The sequence below is a fragment of the Gossypium arboreum genome, chromosome 1, assembly GCF_025698485.1.
Source record: "Gossypium arboreum isolate Shixiya-1 chromosome 1, ASM2569848v2, whole genome shotgun sequence".
NCBI classification, from domain to species: Eukaryota; Viridiplantae; Streptophyta; class Magnoliopsida; order Malvales; family Malvaceae; genus Gossypium; species Gossypium arboreum.
In genome coordinates, this window is record NC_069070.1 from 95,721,481 (window position 1) to 95,729,308 (window position 7,828).

The 7,828-nt window shown below is 40.0% G+C and overlaps 1 non-coding gene across 1 annotated transcript; it reads left to right on the top strand.

Annotated features, from left to right (window-relative positions):
• Nucleotides 1–6,734: 6,734 nt before the first annotated feature.
• On the top strand, nucleotides 6,735–6,840 carry LOC128281613 (small nucleolar RNA R71). Its single transcript, XR_008271864.1, has one exon. It is a non-coding gene; the product is annotated as a small nucleolar RNA R71 (small nucleolar RNA).
• Nucleotides 6,841–7,828: the final 988 nt, after the last annotated feature.

The window sequence follows — 7,828 nt, forward strand, 5'->3', positions numbered from 1 at the left end:
GTGGCTCGATACCAATAAAATTGTAACACCCCAAACCCGAGACCATCGCGGTGCTTGGGACCCGAGGGGTTAACAAGCCAAGTTCACATGTTTTGCCCACCAATTTGACATTTCTAGTCAGGCTGGAAAATTGCGTCACTGTCGCCTTAAAAATCATATCTCGAGTTGCAAAACTCGGAAACTGGTTTCGTAAATTTTCCCTGAATTTAGACTCATATATCCATCCATGGATTTATTTCTAGGATTTTTGGTCCGCCAATTGGTACAGTTTATTAGTTAAAGTTACCCATGTTACAGGGATCGACTGCTCTGACCTTCGCGCGGTATAACTTGAATATCTCTCTGTACAGGGCTTTAATGTTGGTGTCGTTTATTTCTAATGAAACTAGACTCAAAATGGAATCTGTACATATAAGGTATGTCTCCTAATTCTTTTTGGATAATTTATAGTGAATTTTTAAAGTTGCGACAGGGAACCCAGAAACCATTCTGGCCCTGTCTCACAATAGCTTTATTATCTCTTAACCTGTAACTCCTATGACCATTTCGTTTCTTCCATATGAAAATAGACTCATCAAGGTTCATTTACATAGCTTATTCACTATTTAATTCCATTCCTATGAATTTTGGTGATTTTTCACATTCACGCCACTGCAGCTGGCAGCATCTGTTTTTAAGGTAGGACTTACCTATTTGGTAGTCTCCATGATTCGACTAGTCTTGCCATACATAGGTTCATATATGATCATTTTAACCATGCCAATGGCTGATCATATGACCAACATTCCCATTTCAAGCCATAGCCACATCATGACACCAAATATATACATCACTTAGTTCATAACCAAAACATAATGTGCAATCATATATATGCATATATGAGCATGGCCGAATTTCAAGGTGTCCATAGCCATCCAAAACACAAATTTTAACTAACATGCAAGAAGCATGAATCATGCTCAAGAATGCATCATGGCGAATATGACAATCATGCTTCTTTTCAACTTCAATCATGATAAAACAAAAGAAAGCTCAAAATCTTACTCATAGGTAGACAATCCATCATTGCATGCATCATCATCAAGTTTCACACTTAGCATGCAATGGCTTTATCACCATAACAACTTTGGCCAAATGCCATTTCCATGGCATAACAAAGATTTGAGCCATGGCTAACATGCACATCAAATTAGCAACCAAAACATGCATGAAACTCCCAACACAACCTCATACATACCTTACTCTTGATGCAAATTTAGCCAAATCACCTTCTAGATCTCTTCTAAACAAAGGAAATGAAGCAAAAATCCCTTCTTCCTCTTAGTATTTTTGGCCAAAAAGGAGAGAACAAGGATGAACAAATTTTTTGTTTTTCTTCTTGGTTGCACGGCAATGGGGGGGGGGATGCTACTCTCCCACACACATTTTTTTTTCATTCTTTTCTTACCCATGCTTATTTGTTTATTATTTCTCCCTAATGCCCAACAAAACATGTTTCATGACATGTTTAGCCCATATCTCTTTGTCATGGCCGGCCATCACTTGTAAAAAGGGGAATTTGACATGCAAGTCCATTATTTTGCACGCATGCTTTAATTAGTCATCACACATTTCCCTATCGTACTTTCAAAGTTCACTACTAAGTCCTTTCTAGTGGAATTCACCTTTATAACACTAAATCAATCATCATAAAATGTCATACATGAGCACACACATATTATAGGCATCAAAATAAATTTTTAATTATTTTTATGCCTCGGTTTTGTGGTCCCGAAACCACATTCCGACTAGGGTCAATTTTGGGCTGTCACAATGCATAAATGCCTATGTTTTAATTCAAGATATATCAATCAATGTCATAAATCAATCAAAATTTATCCTGAATACGATATGAGAGCTTTCCAAGAGAACAAGGCAGTCATTCAGGGATTTTTCTAATAATGAAATAAATACCCCCCACACTTAAGATGTACATTGCCCTCAATGTACAAAGATAGATATTAGAATATAAAAATAAGATAGGGAGAGAAGTGAAACTTCTTGTATGATGAATTCCTCGAACTGGAGTTTTGGAGAGTAATAGGTGCAATAGTAGAGGAGGATACTCCGGTGGTGGTAGAGGTTCATTAGTCCATAAGTCATGCGCCAAAAGAATATTATATCTAGTGGTAGCTATGGTCGTCGTCGATGAGGACATGGCAGTCGTAGAAAACCTTTCCCAATGGAGTTTTTAGTTTCTATGCGATGATGAGCTTAAGAGCTCTATATAACTGTGATAAGATCAGGAACTTTTTAGGGGATATTAGGAAGAATAATTGCTCATAAAGAAATAATTGAAATTGATAATTAAAAATAAAATTCTAAAATCTAATAAAAATAAAGAGTAGTTTTAATAAAAATTAAAAAACATAAAATAATAAATAAATGTTTTTAGACATCTTCATTGCTAGATGGTTCGCGAGGTGGGACTGGCGATGAGATGTGGAGGTGCTGACAAATCTGCTATAGAGTAGCATCAATGTTGTCAAATCATTGAAATCACTGCTGCTCGAATTGAGTTAGGCGCTCAGAGATATCAGCATATGAAGCCGCCGCATGAACTGGACGAGAGGGTGGTCGTGGTTGAGTCGGTGGGTCCTCCTGCTATGGAAGGACATCATCAGGAATGTCCTTGTAGGCCTCCTCCTCGGTAGATTGGACGAGACGATATTGAGGAGGGTAGGTTCCTCGGTGCTTTTCTATCATCCTTCTACTAAGCATGCTCGAGATGCCTTGTGGACACATCTGGCCAATGAGGGTTAAGGATGATTCTTGGGCTGCGGTACTGAGGATCCCGAAGTGTCAAGCCAACCGAGTCACGTGTGGGCCAATGGAGATGACTCATTTCCTATGCCACTTTGTTTGGTGTTGAATGGCGAGGGTAATGAAATAAGTTAGGTCGATGACGTGCCCGTGCGACATACACTGTAAAAAGTAGACGTCGTGAGTATTGATGATGCCAGTGCTCTTTCACCTCCCCGTTATCGTGTGAGCCAAAATGGCGTGTAAGTACCTTAGGGATGGTGGGAAAACTGATGCCTTGGAGCTGCTAGGATTGTAGGAGGCAGCGTGAGGGGCCAAAGTGTGCCAGCACTTCGAGGGAGAGAAGTGTATGTGGCGAGTGAGAGCATATAGTCCATTCTCCTCCTTGAACTCCTCCGTATATAAGCCTAGTGCAACACCGAACTCTGGGACGCTTATCTAGCGGATTAATCCGCCTAGGCGAAATTGCACCGTGCCGAGATCAATCCTCCTAGGCGAAATTGGACCGTGCCGGGATCATTGTAGTTCGTCATTACGGTCTGAAGATGGAACGTTGAACATAGTTCCATCGTGAGCTTGAGGTATGTTGGATCGATGATCCCAAAGAACAACTCCCAAGGGTCGGTGGTTAAGAGGGCCTGAATCGCATCAGCCAACTGAACTTGTTCTACGGTAACCCAGTCGATCCAGCAGCCTGCAATTAAAGGTCGGGCCCGAAGTATTTGGAAAAGTTCTTCTTGGGGCCCTCGGGGGAACTGCAGGAGAGGGTGACGAATTTTCGTGGTTGGACCCACGGAGGATGATGCTCCCTTCCTCATCTTCGAAGCAGGTACGGCGGTTTTCTTTCCTTGTGAAGACGGCATGGTACCTATAATCAAAACCATTAATTCATCTTGAGGAATGATCAAAGTAAAATGAAGACAAATTTCAAATAAAAATCAAAATTTCAGCCACAGCTACTAATATTAACCAAACATAACCAACATAATTATTTTGATGGCATAATTTCATGATATTATCATTGTAATGGCATAAGAATGGGCATAGTAATGGCATGTGTATGACAAAAGAGTGAGGCTTTCCTAACAACTCATTTTAACATGAAATGTATAATAAATAATATAATAATGCAGAAATAATGAACAAAATGGAAATAGTAAGAGAAAAATAAAGATTATTTTAAAAATAAACATTAAAAGTAAGTAGAATAGAGGTGAAAAGAGTAAACGAACGCTAAGGGAGAGAAATCGGGCATCAAAAATGGAGTTAGAGGAGGCGCACGGGCGTGGCAGGGAGGCCGTGTGGACTTGCAGCGGCTAGGGTTAGGGTTTTTGAATAGGGAAGAAAGTGAATGGTGCAGGGTATTTATATATTTTGGGCCCCACAGCCAGTGCACATGCCTGTGTTCCCCAATTTTTGCCCGTGTATTTCGCGTTTTTGCAATTTGGGCGCGTCTGAAATTCATCCCACGCCTATGTACCTTAGGCGTATGGGTACACACGACCGTGCCGCACGACCGTGTCTAGCTTCATTCGCTTCTCCCACGCCTGTGTATGCAAGCCCCACGCCCAAGTTAATTTGATAGGTTCGACCACGGGTGTTAGACACGGGCGTGTCGCACGCCCGTGCTAGTTTTTCAGTTTCAACCACGATCCTAAGGCACGGGCGTGTCACACGCCCATGTTGTTTTGGCATGCTCGGCCAAGGCCATGTCGCACGGCCGTGGCGATTTGTCCCAGCCTGTGTTTTGGAAATATTTTTGCCTTGTTTCCACACGGTCCTAAGCATGCACGTGTTCTTGACCGTGTCTTTGTGGTGAACCTATTTTCAAGAGCTCCGTTAGTAAGTTAGGTGTTATACACTGATATTAAGAAGTTAATACAGTTAGTGCTCGGGTTGCCTCCCGATAAGTGCTTATTTATAGTCTAAGCTCGACTTACCTCTCCGTTGAATGATCATGGTGGTTCAAGGAGTTTATACTCCTCATTCCTGCTGTCAACTTCATTAAAATAAGGTTTTAAACGGGTGTTGTTTACCTTAAAAGTGTCGAACTTGGGATTACTTACCTCAACTATACCGAATGGAAAAATACTGAGTACCGTAAGAGAGATTTCTTCATTCGATGTGGTAGCGACAATGTGGGGATCTGTGGCATCTAATAAGACTCTATCTCTAACCTTAAGTTGATTTGGAAAGGTATTGAGGTCGTTTTGTCGTAGATTTGGTTTGACGGGTGCTCTCAGTTTATGCGTCTGCCATTCATCCACCTCCTCGATTTGTAGCCTTCGATCTTCATGAATAGGTCCTCCACTATTGCTTGAGAATGACTCATGTACTTCCTTCAGACTCATTTCCTGCAAAGAAGGTTGCACTATAATGTCAGTTATAGTAGAATGGTTTAGACGATCACCTTCAATTTCCAATGTGTTGCTGGAATTGCGAGCTTGAAGGGTGATTGGTTCGTCTCCCACATGGAGTGTGAGTTCACCTGTGCCAACATCAATAATTGTTTTAGCAGTTACTAAAAAGGGCCTTCCTAGAATTAAAGGAGTGCTGCTATCCTCCTCTATGTCTAGAACAATGAAGTCAACGGGTAATATAAATTTATCGATTTTAACTAGCACATCTTCAATAATACCCCTAGGGAATCTTATAGTTTTATCTGCTAATTGAATGCTCATCCTAGTCTATTTGGGTTACTCGAAACCTAGTTGCTTAAACATTTTGTAAGGCATGACGTTGATACTAGCCCCTAAATCAGCTAATGCATTATTAACATCTAAACTACCAATAAAGCAAGGAATCGTAAAACTCCCTAGATCTTTTAATTTTTTCGGTAGCTTATTTTGCAGAATAGCTGAGCACACTGCGTTTAGCTCCACATGCGACACCTCGTCCAACTTCTACTTATTTGCTAAAAGCTCCTTTAAAAATTTCATTATGTTTGACATTTGCGATAGCACTTCAATAAACGGTAAGTTAATGTGTAATTTTTTTAAGAGTTTAAGGAATTTACCAAATTGTTCATCTGAGCGGTCTTTCCTTGTCGTGTTGGGGTATGGCACACGAGGTTTATAATCAACATTCACTGATTTGTTTTTAATATGACCTACCTCACATTGACCTTTGCTCACCATAGTTTCTTGCCTCAGCTATGGTTTAGGCTCAACAACTCCTTCGTCATCTTGAATATTAATTGCGTTGAGCTGTTCCCTTAGGTTGGGTTCAGTATTACTTGGCAAGCTACCTTGTGGTTGTTTGGAGATTAGTTTGGAAAGCCGGCCTATCTGAGTTTCGAGCCCTTGGATCGACGCTTGTTGATTTTTAAGTGCTGTCTTGGTGTTCTGAAAACGGGTTTCTGACACCAATATAAACTTTGAGAGCATCTCTTCAAGGTTCGGCTTCTTTTCCTGTTGATAGAGTGGTTGTTGAAAACCCGGAGGATGTTGTGGTCTTTGATTTCCTTGACCGCCCCACGAGAAATTGGGGTGGTTCCTCCAACCTGCATTGTAAGTGTTACTATATGGGTTATTTTAGGATCGAGAGTTATTGTTACCCATATATTGGACTTGTTCCTCCTCGATGCTAGGGTTGAAGAGTTGATACTCTGTGCATGCTCCTTCTCCATTTGTCTCGCACATCATTACTGGATGTACCTGAGTAGAACCAAGTAAACCATTAAGCTTTTTATTTAGAAGTTCTACCTGATTTGACAGCATAGTAACCGATCGACGTTATAAACGCCTACTGTTTTAGTTGGCTTAGTCCTCATGATTTGCCACTGATAGTTATTTAGTGACATCTCCTCTATAAACTCATAGGCATCTTCAGGTGTTTTATTATTGATGGTTCTGCCAGCAGCTGCGTCAACCATTTGTCGAGTCGAAGGATTCAGGCTATTATGGAACGTTTGAACCTGTAGCCAAAACGATAACCCATGGTGAGGCCACCTTCTCAGTAAGTCTCTGTATCTCTCCCATGCATCGTAAAGAGTTTCTAAGTCCATCTACAAAAACGAAGAGATATCATTATGTAATTTAGTCGTTTTAGCCGGCAGAAAATATTTTAATAAAAATTTTTCGATCATTTGTTCCCAAGTAGTGATTGACCCTCGTGGTAATGAGTTCAACCACTGTTTAGCTTTGTTTCTCAATAAAAAAAGGGAATAACAGAAGACGAATGGCATCATCAGAAACACCATTAATTTTAAATGTATCGCATAGTTCTAAGAAGTTTGCTAAGTGAGCTTTGGGATCCTCATCCTGCAAACCATCAAACTGAACAAATTGTTGTATCATTTGAATAGTGTTAGGTTTTAGTTCAAAAGTATTTGCAGCTATAGCAAGTCTAACTATGCTCGATTCAGTTCCTGTTAAAAAAGGTTTACCATAATCATACATAGTGCATGGAGCAGGATTTTGATTAACCGCAATTGCAGGAGGTAGCTGATTGTCTTGGTTTTCAGCCATCTCTTCGGTTGGGGGTTGAGTATCGTCCTCTTGCTCGTTCTCTGTGTATCTTAAGCTTCACCATATTTCTCTTTGATGTCTACAAACTCTGCGATCGATTTCTCCGTCAAAAAGTAGTGGTCCTGATGGGTTTCTTCTAGTCATAAACTATAAACCTGCCAAGAGAAAGAAAAAGTAAATTAATAAATAATAATAAAATTAAAATTAAAATTAGATTGCAAGAAAAATAAATGGCTAAAGTAATAAAAATTGAGCGTTCCTAATATCTTAGTTCCCCGACAACGGTGCCAAAAACTTGATCGCATGATTTCGTGATAGATTTTAAATATTTATAATTAATCGTTCTTGAAACTAACTATTATCGTGATGTAGGCAAGTGTACCTATCGAACAGTAGTATAGTTTTAGCAAGACCGGATTGTCGAACCCAAAGGAACTAAAAGTACTAGTAATGACTGTCTAAAGAGGTTTTTGTTTTAACTAACTAATTATCTAAACTAAGAATTCACAGAGAATGGAATTGGGGAGTTGCTTTTGGGAAAATCGATTGAATTAAGA